General features: G+C 48.7%; 1 protein-coding gene and 1 long non-coding RNA gene across 2 annotated transcripts in view; one reads left to right on the top strand and one right to left on the bottom strand.

Moving 5' to 3' along the window:
* RCAN2 (regulator of calcineurin 2) overlaps positions 1-5,454 on the bottom strand; it is a 77,226-nt gene extending 71,772 nt beyond the window's left edge. The window contains exon 1 of the mRNA XM_069850827.1: positions 5,446-5,454. The gene's annotated coding sequence lies outside the window, so the exon portion shown is untranslated. The remainder of the gene's footprint in view (positions 1-5,445) is intronic.
* Positions 1-15,223, top strand: part of LOC138717322 (uncharacterized) — a 135,069-nt gene extending 119,846 nt beyond the window's left edge. The window contains exons 2-3 of the long non-coding RNA XR_011336841.1: positions 14,825-14,954; positions 15,047-15,223. This is a non-coding gene — a long non-coding RNA (uncharacterized lncRNA). The remainder of the gene's footprint in view (positions 1-14,824; positions 14,955-15,046) is intronic.
* Positions 15,224-15,610: the final 387 nt, after the last annotated feature.

Below are 15,610 nucleotides of genomic sequence, written 5' to 3'. Positions count from 1 at the left end.
AGCAAGGTTGGACCAGATGACCCCTGAGGGCCCTTCCAACCTGGTATTCTATGATTCCATGAAATGCTGTACAGCAATATGACTCATGAAGCCTATAATTAGGAAGACGTTAGGAAGAAATTCCTCACGCTGAGAATGGTGAGACCCTGGCCCAGGCTGCCCAGGGAGGCTGTGGCTACCCCATCCCTGGAGATAGGAAAGGGGGCTTTCAAGTTAGGAATTAATCCAAACCACTAAGACAAGGAACAAAACAGAGCAGGATTTTAAGTTAAAACCATGACGTTCAGTTTTTTTTAACTATCGTAGTTTGCAATAAGGAAATGAGCACATGCCACAGCAGGTGGTTGTAAAATACACAGTCTGTAAGCTTCAACAGTCTGTCGGACACTAGAAATCAATAAATCCTTATATTACGTGGCAGGAGTTTTGCTCTGCTAGAGCGCTTAATAAAGAAAGCCTGTTCCTTTTTGCAGTCAATTCTTCAGACTGATTTGCTCAGTGGGACTTGGGTATTGGCCACATCCTCTTAAAGTCACTGTCTTCCATGTCTTTTGACCTGGAGGAGATTCTCCCCCTCTCCTCTGCTCTTGTGAGACCCCACCTTGAGTCTTGTGTCCAGTTCTGGAATCCCCAACATCATATGATTCTATTGTTAGACATGGTACATCTCTAATTAAAACCAACAGAAACAAGCAGAAAATGATATTAAGTGAAAAACAGCAATAGAATCATAGAATGGTTTGGGTTGGAAGGGACCTTAAACCCCACCCAGTCCCACCCCCTGCCACGGCACCATATAGAATTATCCCCTGCTTTATTAAAGAATTTCCTTCGTGACCATTTTCCTGCCTTAAGAGTTTTTTAAAAGACTCCCTGAGGGACACCAAGAAACAGGCACAAATCTCTTGAAATTGCTAGGAAACTTTACTTTTTTTTTTTTTTCTTCATTAAACAGTGCTTGCCATGACAAACAACAGGACTAAAAATAGAATAAAGCAAACAAAAGGTCACAAATAAAAGTTTTAAATACGATTGCTATAAACTAAAAAATATTATTGAGTCCTGAGTGCAAACCTGGAAACCGTGATCTACAGGAATTAAGAAAATACAGGGGAAAAACAAAGCAAGAAAAGTTGTTTTTCTAGAATGGTCAGGAAAAAGCACAGAAGTTTCACCTCTCCTCCTACTGAATAAAAGCACAACAACCCAAACCTTGCAAGTTTTACCATAATTCAAACCCACCAAGTAAGATTTTATCGAAACGATGAGTTTTTACTTAAAATAGCCACTGAATTAATGAAAGCAGAGTCACCAATTTCTGTAGCCTAAGGATGCAACTCCTGTAAGTCGACTGAGCCCACCCTCGAGACTTTGGCAGAAGGCACGAGCGTAAGAGGGAAGTTCAGCTCACAGCAGCCTCCTGAAATATCATTCCATTCTGCAAGATGAACACCGGAGACCAGTATTACTTTTATATCGTGCTAATTCTTCACTATGGAAAGCTCCCACGGACTGAAATGAAGACATCTTACTTAATTAGAAAGGGCAGAGCAGGACCTCATGTGACAGGATTAATAAAATGATGGGATGGGGCTTGGAGCCCCTGATCCAGTGGGAGGTGTCCCTGCCCATGGCAGGGGTGGGACTGGATGGGCTGTGAGGTCCCTTCCAACCCAAACCCTTCTATGATTCTATGATTTTTAACTCCAATTTGGTTAGCACCACGAAAATAATTTCCACTATTTCTCTTACAAAGTGGCAGATAGGAGAAAGAGGATTTTATTTCTTTTTTTTTTTTAATGCTAACTGGTACAAATCCCCTTTCATTGACATTTTAGCCGTATTAAATTTAGCTGAGCCTTTGTAACTATTTTTAGAAGCTTTTAACATCCAAAGGGACTATTTGCTTTTATTCATCTAAAGCAGGGCTGGCCAGCTCAATCTGTTCAAGACCCGTGTTTTGCTTAGAAGGCTCAGCTGTGCCTCCCATGCCAGGGATGTATTCTACGGCCAGCAAAGGAACACTCAGCTGGCATTGGTTTGCTGAGCAATCTGCACCTCCAGCGCTGGAGAAAATGAGCCAGCAGACACTGGTGCTCAACCCTACAAAGCCAAGAGGCCAGCTCTGTTCTACAATAGGAAGGTGATGTCTTGAGCAATCAATATCCCTGGAGGTGTCCCCATCCCTGGAGGTGTCCCCATCCCTGGAGGTGTTCAAGGCCAGGTTGGATGGGGCTTTGGGCAGCCTGATCCAGTGGGAGGTGTCCCTGCCCATCACAGAGGGGTTGGAACCGGATGATCTTTAAGGTCCCTTCCAACCCAAACTATCCTATGATTCCATGAAGGTTTCCTGCGCTACTCTTAAGGTCAAAAAGTTGGGCTATGATTAATCAACCACTAGAGTCACCATGGTAACATCAAGGTATTTAAAGAACAAAAAAACCTTCCCAAATCCAAAGAAACCAGAACAAGCTTTCCAATTACCTTCACTTGGCCTCTTTGCTACTCTATTTAAAGCCGGCCAGTTTTATAAGGGGACGCAGCATTACCACGCTGCTGGCCTTCAGCCAGACCTGTCGCCTCACGCAGGGGTCACTGGAACGCTCGTTTAATAGCCCCGTAGCTTATCACATAAGATTCATAACTGCTCCTCAATTCTTACCAAGACCTACTTTCCCTTTCCCTGTTGGGAGGGGGAAAAAAGGAAGAAACCACATGTCAGAACCACAAGTAACGGGAGCTGTTCACGGCGTTCGCCACCCAGAAGACACTCAAACACCACAGTGACATGGAATAAAGTCTCCAAGTTTCCTTGAAAAGCATTTTCTACTGGTACACACAAGTAAATTATAAGTTAAAACACATTTGGGACATCAAATTAATGACAAACATTTTCAATGCAAGCAGTGACAAATCAGGCTGCTGAATCGGAACATGCACTACAACACTTAGAAGAGGACAATTAGATCACCTAGCTGAGAGCTCCTCAGAAGTTTTAAAAGAAAGGGACAGTGCCTGAAGTTAAAAATGAAAGATAACAAAGTTAACAAAGCTGATCAGCTCGACATAAGCCGGCAACATGCACTTGCAGCCCAGAAGGACAAACGTGCCCTGGGCTGCATCCAAAGCAGCGCAGCCAGCAGAGAGGGAGGGGATTCTGCCCCTCTGCTCCCCTCTGGGGAGACCCCACCTGGGGCCCTGTGTCCAGTTCTGGAATCCTCAACATAAGAAGGAGATGGAACCGTTGGAGTGGGTCCAGAGGAGGCTACAGAGGTGATCCAAGGGCTGGAAAATCTCTGCTCTGAGGACAGGCTGAGAAGGTTGGGGATGTTCAGCCTGGAGAAGAGAAGGCTCCGAGGAGACCTTAGATCAGCTTCCAGTGCCTGAAGGGCTCCAGAAAAACTGGGGAGGGACTTTTTACAAGGGCCTGGAGTGATGGGGCCACAGGGAATGGCTTTAAATTGGAAGGGGGGAGATTTAGATTAGACATTAGGAAGAAATTCCTCACACTGAGGGTGGCTCTGACCCAGGTTGCCCAGGGAAGCTGTGGCTGCCCCATCCCTGGAGGGGTTCAAGGCCAGGCTGGATGGGGCTTGGAGCCCCTGATCCAGTGGGAGGTGTCCCTGCCCATGGCAGGGGTGGAACTGGATGGGCTTTGAGGTCCTTTTCATACTCAAACCATTCTGTGATTCTATCTACATAAAATCTTCTGTTCTTGTTTACTGTGATGCATTTGTAGTTTTCCTGATGGTTTTATATCTTCACTGTACTCAAGATTTCCACCTGCTCAGGAATGATGTGTAACCATACAATTTAGCTTTACCACAAGAATAAACATAGTAGAGTTTCTTTACAGTAATTCTGCATTTCCACAGAAAAGGAGTTTTCCTTTTGGACAGAGCAGACATCCCTATTGTGTAAACAACACAAAGAGCAAACCAATTTCTAAGTCCAGAATTGTAAAGCCTAACTCAGAAGCTCACATAAAGCATAAAACAGAATTAAACTACAGGTTTCATTTGTCTGATGGCTTAAACAGCAGAAAGAAATCATACCTTTCCTTTTTAGAAACAAGTAGAAATGGAACCAAAAGTATTTTTAACGGCATATGAGAGAATCTAAGAAAGGGGGTACAAACCAAACCAACAACTTTGAGGAGCTACCTGCTGTACAAGCTCCGAGGAACAGCGGCGCGGGACACGCAGGTAACTTCAGAGCTGCCCACAGGTCTCCCTCGGGGATGCGGCTTCGCTGCCCTCCTGCACACCAGCCTTAAGGTGTGAGGGCAGCTGGGACGGGTCCGCAAACGACACACACGGCTACCCGCAGGGCTGAAAAAGCCCTGTGCCACCTCCTCATCCTGCCCCATCCGTGGGATGCTCCCTCGCCTCCTCCCCGGCCCCACAGCAGGGATGCTCCCGCAGCTCCTCGCTTGTCTGGGATGCTCCCTCACCTGCCCCTTCCTCTCCTCCGGCTACAGGGATGCTCCTTCCTCTCCTCCACCTGCAGGGATGCTCCTTCCTCTCCTCCACCTGCAGGGATGCTCCTTCCTCTCCTCCACCTGCAGGGATGCTCCTTCCTCTCCTCCACCTGCAGGGATGCTCCTTCCTCTCCTCCACCTGCAGGGATGCTCCTTCCTCTCCTCCACCTGCAGGGATGCTCCCTCCCCTGCCCCACAGCCGGGGATGCTCCCTTGCCAACCCCACTCCCCTCCAACCCAGCAGGGGCTTGGGGGGGTGCTGAGGAGAGAAGGGATGGGGCTCGGAGAGAAGGGATGGGGCGAGGGGAGAAGGGATGGGGCGAGGGGAGAAGGGATGGGGCGAGGGGAGAAGGGATGGGGGCGAGGGGAGAAGGGATGGGGGCGAGGGGAGAAGGGATGGGGGCGAGGGGAGAGGGATGGGGGCTCGGGGAGGAGGGATGGGGGCTCGGGGAGGAGGGATGGGGGCTCGGGGAGAAGGGATGGGGGCTCGGGGAGAAGGGATGGGGGCTCGGGGAGAGGGATGGGGGCTCGGAGAGGAGGGATGGGGGCTCGGAGAGGAGGGATGGGGGCTCGGAGAGGAGGGATGGGGGCTCGGAGAGGAGGGATGGGGGCTCGGAGAGGAGGGATGGGATGGGACGGGGCTGAGGGAGGACGGGGTGAGAAAGGATGAGATGGGTTGGGGGCGAGGAAGGACGGGAGCGAGGAAAGGTGGGATGGGATGGGATGGGATGGGATGGGGGCGAGGAAGGAGGCGAGGGGGACAAGGAAGGATGCGAGGGGGACGAGGGAGGATGCGAGGGGGACGAGGGAGGGATAGGACGGGGTCGGAGAAGGACGGGACGGGGGTGAGGAGGGACGCGACGCCCCAGCGCGGCCCCGCAGCCCGGCGGGCACCGTTCCGCGGGGCCGGTGGGAGCCCGGGGCGGGTGTCGCCCCCGCGGGGAGGACCCCGATGCCGCCCGTACCTGCAGCCGCGCCGGCTCCGCCGCTCGCCCCGCGCCGCCCGCGCTCGCCCCGCGCCGCGCCGGGAGGGGGCGGGACCAGCCGGGCAGCGCGGGCCAATCAGCGCGGAGCCCGCGCCGAGGGGCGGCGGCGGCGGCCAATGGGAGGCGGGGGAGCGCCGTGGCCACGCCCCCTGCGCTCAGGCCACGCCCCCTGCGCTCAGGCCACGCCCCCTCGCCTCGCTCCAGGGATCCGCTATGGGGCGCGGGGGGGGCGGCGTTGGAGAAGGATGGGGTGGGATGAGAAAGGATGGGATGGGATCCAGCAGGGGTGGGATGGGGGTAAGAACGGGGGAGGTGGGGTGGGGAGGGGTGGGAGGAGTCGAGGAGGTATGGGATGTGGTCCAGGAGGGGTGGGATGGGGGTAAGGAAGGGTGATACGGGATCAAGGAAGCTTGGGATGGGGTCAAGGAGAGGTGCAGTGGGGTCAAAGAAGGATGGGATGGGGGTGAGGAGGGGTGGGGTGGGGTGAGGAGGGGTGGGATGAAGTCTAGGAAAGATAGGTTGTGGTCCAGAAGAGATGGGATGGGGTGGGGAGGGGTAGGACAGGGTTGAGGAAGGGTGGGATGTGGTCCAGGAGGGGTGGGATGGAGAGAGGAGGAGGGAGATGGGGTTGAGGAGAGATGGAATGGGGTTGAGAAGTGGGATGTGGGTAAGGAGGGATGATACGGGATCAAGGAAGCATGGGATGGGGCCAAGGAGAGATGTAGTGGGGTCGAGGAAGGATGGGATGGGGGTAAGGAGGGTTGGGATGGGGTGAGGAGCGATGGGGTATGTTCAGGGAGGGGTGGGATGTGGCCAAGGAGAGGTTGAATAAGGTCTAGGAATGGTGGGATGGGGTTGAGGAGAGGTGGGATGAGGTGAGGAACAATGTGATGGGGTTGAGGAGAGGTGGAATGAGGTCTAGGAATGGTGGGATGGGGTTGAGGAAAGGTGGGATGAGGTGAGGAACAATGTGATGGGGTTGAGGAGAGGTGGAATGAGGTCTAGGAATGGTGGGATGGGGTTGAGGAGAGGTGGGATGGAGTAAGGAACAATGTGATGGGGTTGAGAGGTGGAATGAGGTCTAGGAATGGTGGGATGGGGTTGAGGAGAGGTGGGATGAGGTGAGGAACAATTTGATGCAGGTGAGAAAGGATGGAATGTGGTCCAGGAGGGCTGGGATGGAGCAAGGAGGAGTGGGATGAGGTCAAGGAAAGATGGGATGGAGTGAGGAGGAATGGAATGCAGTGAGGAGGAATGGGATGGGGGCTGAGGACAGATGGAATGGAGTCAAGAAGTGGGATGGGGGTAAGAAGGGTGAGATAGGGACGAGGAAGAATTTGATAGGAGTAAGGAGGGGTGGGATGGGGGTGAGGAGACTGCTTGGAGTCTCACTGTTTACCCACGGTGCTACTCACACGCGCTGTGGAGGCCTCGGTGCTTCCTGCGCACTGTGGGCATCTTCCCACAACCCAAGTGGCTGTGGAGTGCCGGAATCTGGAGGAACCTGAAATTCTGGACAGGATACTAAGGGAGGTGATAAAACAGCTGCTGCTTGCAAGATCTGCGAGCAATGCTGTGGCTCTGCTCCCACAGCACTGAGTGGGAGTTTGTTCCTGATAGCTCAGAGCACAGGCTTAGCCCATCTCATCCAAATCCCGAGCGGCTCCTTATCTTCACTCTGCAGCTGCTTCTTATCTACAGGTTTCATCTGTAAGCAAAAGTGGCCTCTCAAATGGACTGAAGCAACTACAGTGAATTCCAACACGAATAAAGCACTGTAACCCTTAAATTCTTCTGATTTCCGACCATCAAAATAAAAACACGGCCTCGCTCCTGTGTTTGCAGGAGCTTTTCAGGAGAAACGAGTAATCAAAATCTGTAGATTCTCAAGAAGTGACCCCTTCTTCTTCTGGGTGTTCAGCCTGGAGAAGAGAAGGCTCCAAGGAGACCTTAGAGCAACTTCCAGTACTGAAAGGGGCTCCAGGAAAGCTGGGGAGGGACTTTTTTACAAGGGCCTGGAGTGATAGGATGAGGGAGAATGGCTTTAAATTGGAAGGGGGAAGACTTATATCAGATATTAGGAAGAAATTCCTCACACTGAGGGTGGTTCTGACCCAGGTTGCCCAGGGAAGCTGTGGCTGCCCCATCCCTGGAGGTGTTCCAGGCCAGGTTGGATGGGGCTTGGAGCCCCTGATCCAGTGGGAGGTGTCCCTGCCCATGGCAGGGGTGGGACTGGATGGGCTTTGAGGTCCCTTCCAACCCAAACCATTCTATGGTTCTGTGATTCTGTGATTTATACTCACTGCATAATCCCAGATACTTTGGCTAGATATGGATTATGAGTCCTTGCAAATGGCTGAGTCTGGAGATTAGGATGGATAAAGTGAGTAAAATTAATGTTGACTCTGTCAGCATTCGCGTACCCTTGAGTGTTTCTGTTACTTTTTTAGAATATAAAAACACAGTTGGATCCACCTAGCTCTGTATCTCATCTCCAGCAGCCAAGGCTGGATGCTTAGTAAAACAGTGTAAAAATAGACCACGTATTCTTCTCCTATTTACCTTATAATTTCCGAGCAACCAGTGAGGTAGAGACTTCTGGAACTCAGGGTTGTCTCCACCTACTACACTGAGCAGCTACCCCAGTGATCCTGTTCTCTAGGACTTCATCTTAACTCTTTTCGAGCCCGTTTGTGGTTTTGCTTTCTACATTGCGCCACGCTGTGATAATTCTTCACTGTGTAAAACCAATTTTTGTTCTTCTTCCTGGTTGTTTTGTTAAATGAGCCTTTGTTACACAGGCAGTAAGTGAAATTTCTTTTTTGCCGATCTCACCGTCATTGTTTCCCAGGCTCTGATTGGATTTCCCTTCAGATGTCCTGAAAGGATGGAGCGAGGTGGCTGCTGGGCTCTTCTCCCAAGCAGCAACCAATAGGACAAGAGGAAAGGGCCTCAAGTGGTGCCAGGGGAGGTTTAGACTGGATATTAGAAAAAAATTCTTTACTGAGAGAGTGGTGAAGCACTTGCAGAGGCTGCCCAGGGCAGTGGTAGAGTTGTCGTCTCTGCTGTGTTCAAATAATGTGTAGACGTGACACTTGGGGACATGATTCAGTAGGCACGATGGTGCTGGGCTGGTGGTTGGACTTGATGATCTTAGAGTTCTTTTCCAACCTTAATGATTCTATGATTCTATCACTCTTTCAAGCTGATGTGGTTTTCTCTATTTCCAGTCTGAAACTTTATCATCATCCTTTCTATCCTTTCTAATGTCACTGGAGAGGAGGGTGCTGGCCTCTTCTCCCAAGTGACAGGGGACAGGACAAGAGGGAATGGCCTCAAGCTCCACTGGGGAGGTTCAGGCTGGACACTAGGAAAGGGTCATTGGTCCCTGGCAGAGGCTGCCCAGGGAGGGGGTTGAGTCACCTTCCCTGGAGGGGTTTAAGGCACGGGTGGATGAGGTGCTGAGGGACATGGGTTAGTGATTGATAGGAATGGTTGGACTCGATGATCCGGTGGGTCTCTTCCAACCTGGTTATTCTATGATTCTATGAAAATATTGCTTTCTTTAAAATCTTGATTCTACTGAAACGAGTGGTGAATTTTGCTGGACATGGAATAGGTAAGAGCTTTGTGGCAGAGGAACTCTGAGCACAGGAGTCCTATGACTTTGGAGGTCCCCATGTCATCTGAGGGGTGTGCTACTAATTCTTAACATCCAGCTCCCCTTTCTGACTACTTCCTAGCCCCACACGAACATCTCCACCCTTCAACCACAGCATCTCTTGCAGCAAAATTGAGAGCTCGAGGCAGCGTCTGTGTGTGTAGTTCGGGTTATTTTTTCCCATGTACTTTATTTTGCACTTATCACCACTGAATTTTGTCTGCTGTTTTATCACCCAGTCACTCAGCACAGTGAGACAACATTGCCTTGACACCTCCTCAATTCCATCCTGTCTGTGCACAGCGACTGCAGAGCAGCTTAAATACAACGTATTGCAGATGTTTAAATAAAAATGTGCAAAGGACAGAAAAAAAAAGGACTTTTTTTTTTCCCTACCATTTATCTACATAGCATTTTGCACAGTTCTGAGTGCGAGATTAATAACTTCACCAATGACAAATTGCTGCAGAAAAGGAGAATTTCCTTCACATGGGGGTGAACCATTCCACGATTCTGTGAAAAGGCAAAGAAATCTAGTACAATGGACTTCTCCATCAACCCTGTCTAGCACTGCTTTAGAGCTAGGGCTCCCAAATTTTACTTCTCAATAATTAATAAGCAATAATTACCACACTATTCACTTTGTAGGAGTAAATTGTGCCTTGCAGTTGATTGCACTCTGTGGTTTCCTAATTATCACATGTAAAATTAGTGTTTGTGGTACCTTTTTCTTAGTTGTTTACATTCTAGACCAGACTAAATAATACATTCAGAAGCTCAGTCACTAAATGAACATCTTGATTTTTCAGAGCACCTACAATTCTCAGATTTGCAGAGCGCTTCTGAAAATCAGGCCATTTATTTAGGTGTCTATATTTAGGCAGATGGGTTTGAAGTGTTTGGCTTGAGGTCACATAGCTATGGCTCATTGCAGTTTTTCTTTTATTTCCATTTGGGTCACAATGGGCAAGTCACTTCTAATAATTCTCATGACAAATCTAAGAAATAGCAGGAGAGGTGGTGAGGATCACTTGCTAAATACCATCAGGATGCTCGGTTCTTCCTCGCATACGTGAAGTTTCCTTCCCAGAGAATTTCAATCTAAAATCAGAGAGAAATCAGTGCCTCGGGAAGGTAAGGCAGTGTGTTTAGACACTGAACTTCTGTTGTGGGTAAACTGAGCTCATTTCCTAGCTTTTCTTTGGCATCTTTTTCATTCCTCTCTAAATTTACGGTCATTTTGATGAGCCAGATGTTTTAGCTGCCCATATTTTGATTGGGTAAATCCCAGAAACCGAGCGCTTTTACTTGTTAACATGTGGAGCAAACCAGAGTTTGTTCTTGAGGAATTCGAGCTGACATTGCCAGCCACGCTGCTGAATGGTGATGACACATCCAAGACGGCTTTTGGGATCACGAGGTAGCGTCAACGGGCTCTTGGTGAACCAGCTGTGAAACGAGCAGTCTCCGACTCTGCAGAGAGAAGATCGCTGGGAAAAGGACACCGAGCCTTTAAAGAAACAAGGAAATCAGGTTCCTTTACATCCTCCCGCTGCAGCTTTTCGTTCCCCTGCTTCGGCGCGTGGGATGCTTGCAGCTTTGGATGCAGGGACGCACACGGTCTGCGATTCACACAGGGCTGTCTTCATTTTGCACAGAGACGGGAGCTGAGAAGAAGCAGGCAGCCCACAGGTGAAAAAGTCACCTTCACTACTTCACAGAATGAAAATCTCCTCACTTTCAGCATCCTCTTTTGAATGGGAGAATTTAAATCAGGCCATAATATTTCATATTTGAAAGAAATGTACTTTAAGGATGGGATTTGTCACAAAACAATAAGTGCTTTCCTCCTCCTCCTCTCTCTTGAAAACAAGATTGTTTTAAAACTCAATGAAACCTGTTTTTCCCCTTGATCTATCATGCATCTAGGTTAAAAAAAAACATCTCTTGGTTAAAAATACTCTGCAGCCAGAAATTGGGACATGGTATTTTTGTTGTCTTCAAAACTAAGGGTTAGCTGAAAGATGATAAAGCTCTTTTTTTGTGGGACTTTATGTTAGATATGGAAATTTTGCAATGTCAAATCAAACCCGCTTTTTTTTCCAGGCAACTCTCACTCTTGGAAGTGGATGGGAAGGGTGAAGACTCTTTGTTCCTGTTTTTATTGCTATAAATGACACAAGACTCCTGTCTGACTTTTTTCTGCCCCTAAAGATGCTCAGGAACAACGTGGATATATTAGAGAGAGGGTTTAGGGAGCAACAGAGGGCAGGTGCTGTTCCAGTGCAAGACTGTGAGTTCAGAGGTTCCCTGAGTGGTGCCACAGGTTCTCCCCACTTGCCTGACCCCCACATAACACATCTGGAGAGAACCTGCATCCCTGTGCACACCTGAAGCAGGTGCTTCTCTGCATCTCCAAACCCCCGAAGAAGGAATCTGCTCCATGACTGACAGGCTCATAGAATCACAGAATGGTTTGGGTTGGAAGGGACCCCAAAGCCCATCCAGTCCCACCCCTGCCATGGGCAGGGACACCTCCCACCGGATCAGGGGCTCCAAGCCCCATCCAACCTGGCCTTGAACCCCTCCAGGGATGGGGCAGCAGCTTCCCTGGGCAACCTGGGCCAGGGCCTCCCCACCCTCAGCGTGAAGAATGATACCATTTGTTACTCCTTATAACTACAGACATTGACACAGAAATGCTTTCAAATACATCAGATTAAGGAGTTTTCTTTATATTGAGAGATCACCAAAAAATATTTATGTTTCATTCTCTTAAAGAGTGATCCGCGGACCTAAGGCTTTCTTGTAATTTTCTTATCTTTCAGAAATCTTCATTCATTTTTCTGACACTTCTAGGTGGCTGCTGAAGGCATAATTGAGATATCACTGGAAGCAGAGGAGCGTGAATGGTGAGTTACTACTCAGCACACGACACCACGTACACGTGCAATTAATAGAAAATCAGCAGTTCAATAGCAACTGAGACTGTATTTTTTGCCTGAATTGGGTATAGAAATACAGACGTGTACACACTGCCCTTTACAACACTTCTGCTAAGACACATTTTGTTTAGGCCCATTATGTGGGTTTATGCCTATACATTATTATTTTTATATGTCATGACACCGATCTTCTAGAAATACACCGGTGATTGACAGCTGGCCCCTCGATGGTGCCAGAGCCTGCCTGCTGCCAGCCCTTGTGCAAGGTGAACGCTGGAGATGGCAAAATGGAAACAGTCATCGTGACACAAATATTCCTGGGCAGTCATAGTTTCCACAGCACTTGGTCATAGAATTGTAGAATCATTCAGTTGGAAAAGACCTTTGAGACCATCACTGGGTCATAGAATTGTAGAATCATTCAGTTGGAAAAGACCTCTGAGACCATCAAGTCCTACTGTACCTATCTACTACTAAATCGTATCCCTAAGCATCTCATCTACCCATCTTTTAAACCCTTCTGGGGATGGGGACTCCACCACCTCCCTGGGCAGCCTCTGCCAGTGCTTGAGAACCCTTTGAGTGGAGAATTTTTTCCTGATGTCCAATCTGAACCTGTCCTGGTGCAGCTTGAGGCCGTTCCCTCTCATCCCATCACCCGTCACTTGGGCGAGGAGACCAGCACCCACCTCACTACAACCTCCTTTCAGGCAATTGCAGATAGGGATGAGTTCTCCACATTCACTCACTCCCCATTCTCCTCTTCTCCAGGTTTAACACCTCCAGGTCCCTCAGCCGCTCCTCATAAACCTTATTCTCCAACACCTTCCTCAGCTTCATTGCTCTTCTCTGGGCGCACTCCAGGTCCTCAATGTCTTTCTTGAGGGGCCCAAAACTGAACCCAGGATTCAAGATGTGGCTTCACCAGGGCTGAGTCCAGGGGCACAATCACTTCCCTGGTCCTGCTCGCCACGCTGCTTCTGATCCAGGCCACAACGCTATTGGTCATGGTGGAGAACCATCTCTGAAGAGTGTCGTTCTTCCACATCAGTCTCTGCCTCTTCCTCCTGCTCTCTCAGCTCTGACAGGGCTCCGAAAGAGATAGCCAGTCCATCCAGGCATTATGTCCCACCAAAGCACTGATCTGTCTGTGCTACTTTTGAGATGTTCACTCCAGCTTTAAGCTTTTTAGATATTTAGCAGACCAGATACATGAAAATCCTGAAGGAAAGTGTAAGCTGGGTTTACAGCTCAGCTGGGAAGGGGGAAAAAGGTGAAAGGTGAAAAAAAAGGTGAAAATAGTCAAATTCCCAAGGAGAATGGGAAGAGTAAAGGGAAGTTAAAAGGCAAAGAACAGAAGAAACAGGACCTGTGGGTAAATTCTGCCCTTGGTCTGCTCCAGTGCCAGCTCTGGAAGAAGCCTGCTGTGCTGTGGATTCATTATGTAAGTCTCTCTGCAGAAATAGTCTGTGCTAGAGATGTCCCCTTCAGACAAACATCCACTGAGATGTTCTGTGGCACAGCACGCTCTCAGGTTGTGAGATGCTTAAAAGTCCAGCAGGTGGGACAGTCCCAGTTCCCACCGTTTGCCCAGCTTCAACTCCTTCACAAAGATGCCAGTGCCGACCTGTCATTGTGTAGAGGTATCAAGGTATTTTATCATGTGTCCAGGACAGTGGTGGAGTCCCCATCCCTGGAGCTATTCAAAATATGTGTATATGTGGCACTTTGGGACACGGTTCAAGGGCATGGGGGTGTTGGGCCGACGGCTGGACTGGATGAGCATAGAGGTCTTTTCCAACCTTAATGATTCTGTGGTTTGATGTGGAGATCGGTGCTTGGAGGTGTGGTAGCTCAGGGAAGATGCTACTGAGACCACAACTTCTGCAGTGTTCTGTCACTTGGATTTGTCCTGGCTCGTGGGCACAGAGAGAACTCATTGCCCACTTTGTCCCTGCAGACCCACACGTGCAAACTGTGCACGTCCACAGCACCTCCGAGCCAGGCTGCAAGGGCAGAGCCTCTAAGGAAAATTTAGCAAAGCTGAATATGTTCATTAATACCCAAAGGACAGAACCATCTCCTGCTGATTCAGGTCTTCTGACTATTTTAAGGAACAACCAGATCATTGTGATGACACTGGCTTTTAACAAAGCGGTGCTTGATTTCAGCTCACGGTAAGCAGGGACCACTTGCCAGGTTTTCAGGCAGTAAAACACACTTTGGTTTATTTTTTTTCAGAAAAAGGAACTTCAAGCCTCAGGTTTAGTGCCTGAAAACACCCTTGTAATCATCCTTTTTCATCTGTGTATTATTCCATTTCTGTAAACAAGCTTAAAATAGTAAATGATACTACTGAGATTGTGGACAGAGGAAGAACGTCAAAGGCAGTAGGTTAAGCTGTAATGAGTGACTCACAGAGCAGAGCTCAGTCACACCGTACCTGGGGCAGAGAAGGACCTGAGGGTCTTGGTTGACAGCAGCTTCCAGTACCTGAAGGGGCTACAAGAAAGCTGGGGAGGGACTTTTACAAGGGCCTGGAGGGATAGGATGAGAGGGAATTGCTTTAAATTGGAAGGGGGAAGATTTGGATTAGACATTATGAAGAAATTCTTCACGCTGAGGGTGATGAGGCCCTGGCCCAGGTTTCCCAGGGAAGCTGTGGCTGCCCCATCCCTGGAGGGGTTCAAGGCCAGGTTGGATGGGCTTGGAGCCCCTGGTCCAGTGGGAGGTGTCCCTGCCCATGGTAGAGGTGGAACTGGACGGGTTTTGATGCCTCATCCAACCCAAATCATTCCATGATTCCATGACTTTTACTCAACAAGAATCTCGGCCATAGTCTTTAAATTCCAAGCTTTGCCTTAAAAACATTTTACTCCTCAGTATTTGGTTATATATATGGTTGGACTCGATGATCCGGCGGGTCTCTTCCAACCTGGTTATTCTATGATTCTATGATTCTATGATTTCTGAGGAGTCTGAGATACAGCTGTTTCATCAGCATCATAAAAGGAGTGAATTGAGAGATTCAAAATGTTTCCTCTGAATATTTTGACTGTAACTCTACAAGTAAAGTAATTTACCAGTAGCACAAAGATGACAGTTCCAACTCGGGAAAGCACACAGCTTATCCGATGTCCTGCAGACGTGCATTATGAGCAATAAGCAGGCTTGAGTGCTCTGATGAGCGTGAGCAATACTTACAGCTTTTAATCCATATAGACTTTGCAGCAGTCGGTAATTATTATTATTACCCCAATGTATAGAAGAGGACACTGAGTCACTGAGGGATGAAGTGATTTGCCCAAAGAGCACAGTGAGTCAATAGAGAGCTGAGAAAAGAGCGCAGAATTCCCTGCCTTATCCATTGGAGTCCTCAGATAATATCATTTTATGAATGCTCTGTCTTTGTAAAGACTTCGGTGCTATAATTATCTTCCCAGGACTCTCATGGAAACAAGATATTTATAACCCCGTTAAGCCTTTCCTAGTAATTTTATGATCAAAGTGAAAAAAAATACCTAACGCTGTGCCACTC

This window comes from Phaenicophaeus curvirostris, chromosome 2 (genome assembly GCF_032191515.1).
Source record: "Phaenicophaeus curvirostris isolate KB17595 chromosome 2, BPBGC_Pcur_1.0, whole genome shotgun sequence".
Lineage (NCBI taxonomy): Eukaryota > Metazoa > Chordata > Aves > Cuculiformes > Cuculidae > Phaenicophaeus > Phaenicophaeus curvirostris.
Note: the sequence above shows the minus strand (reverse complement) of the source record. Positions and strands in the feature narration are given on the sequence as shown.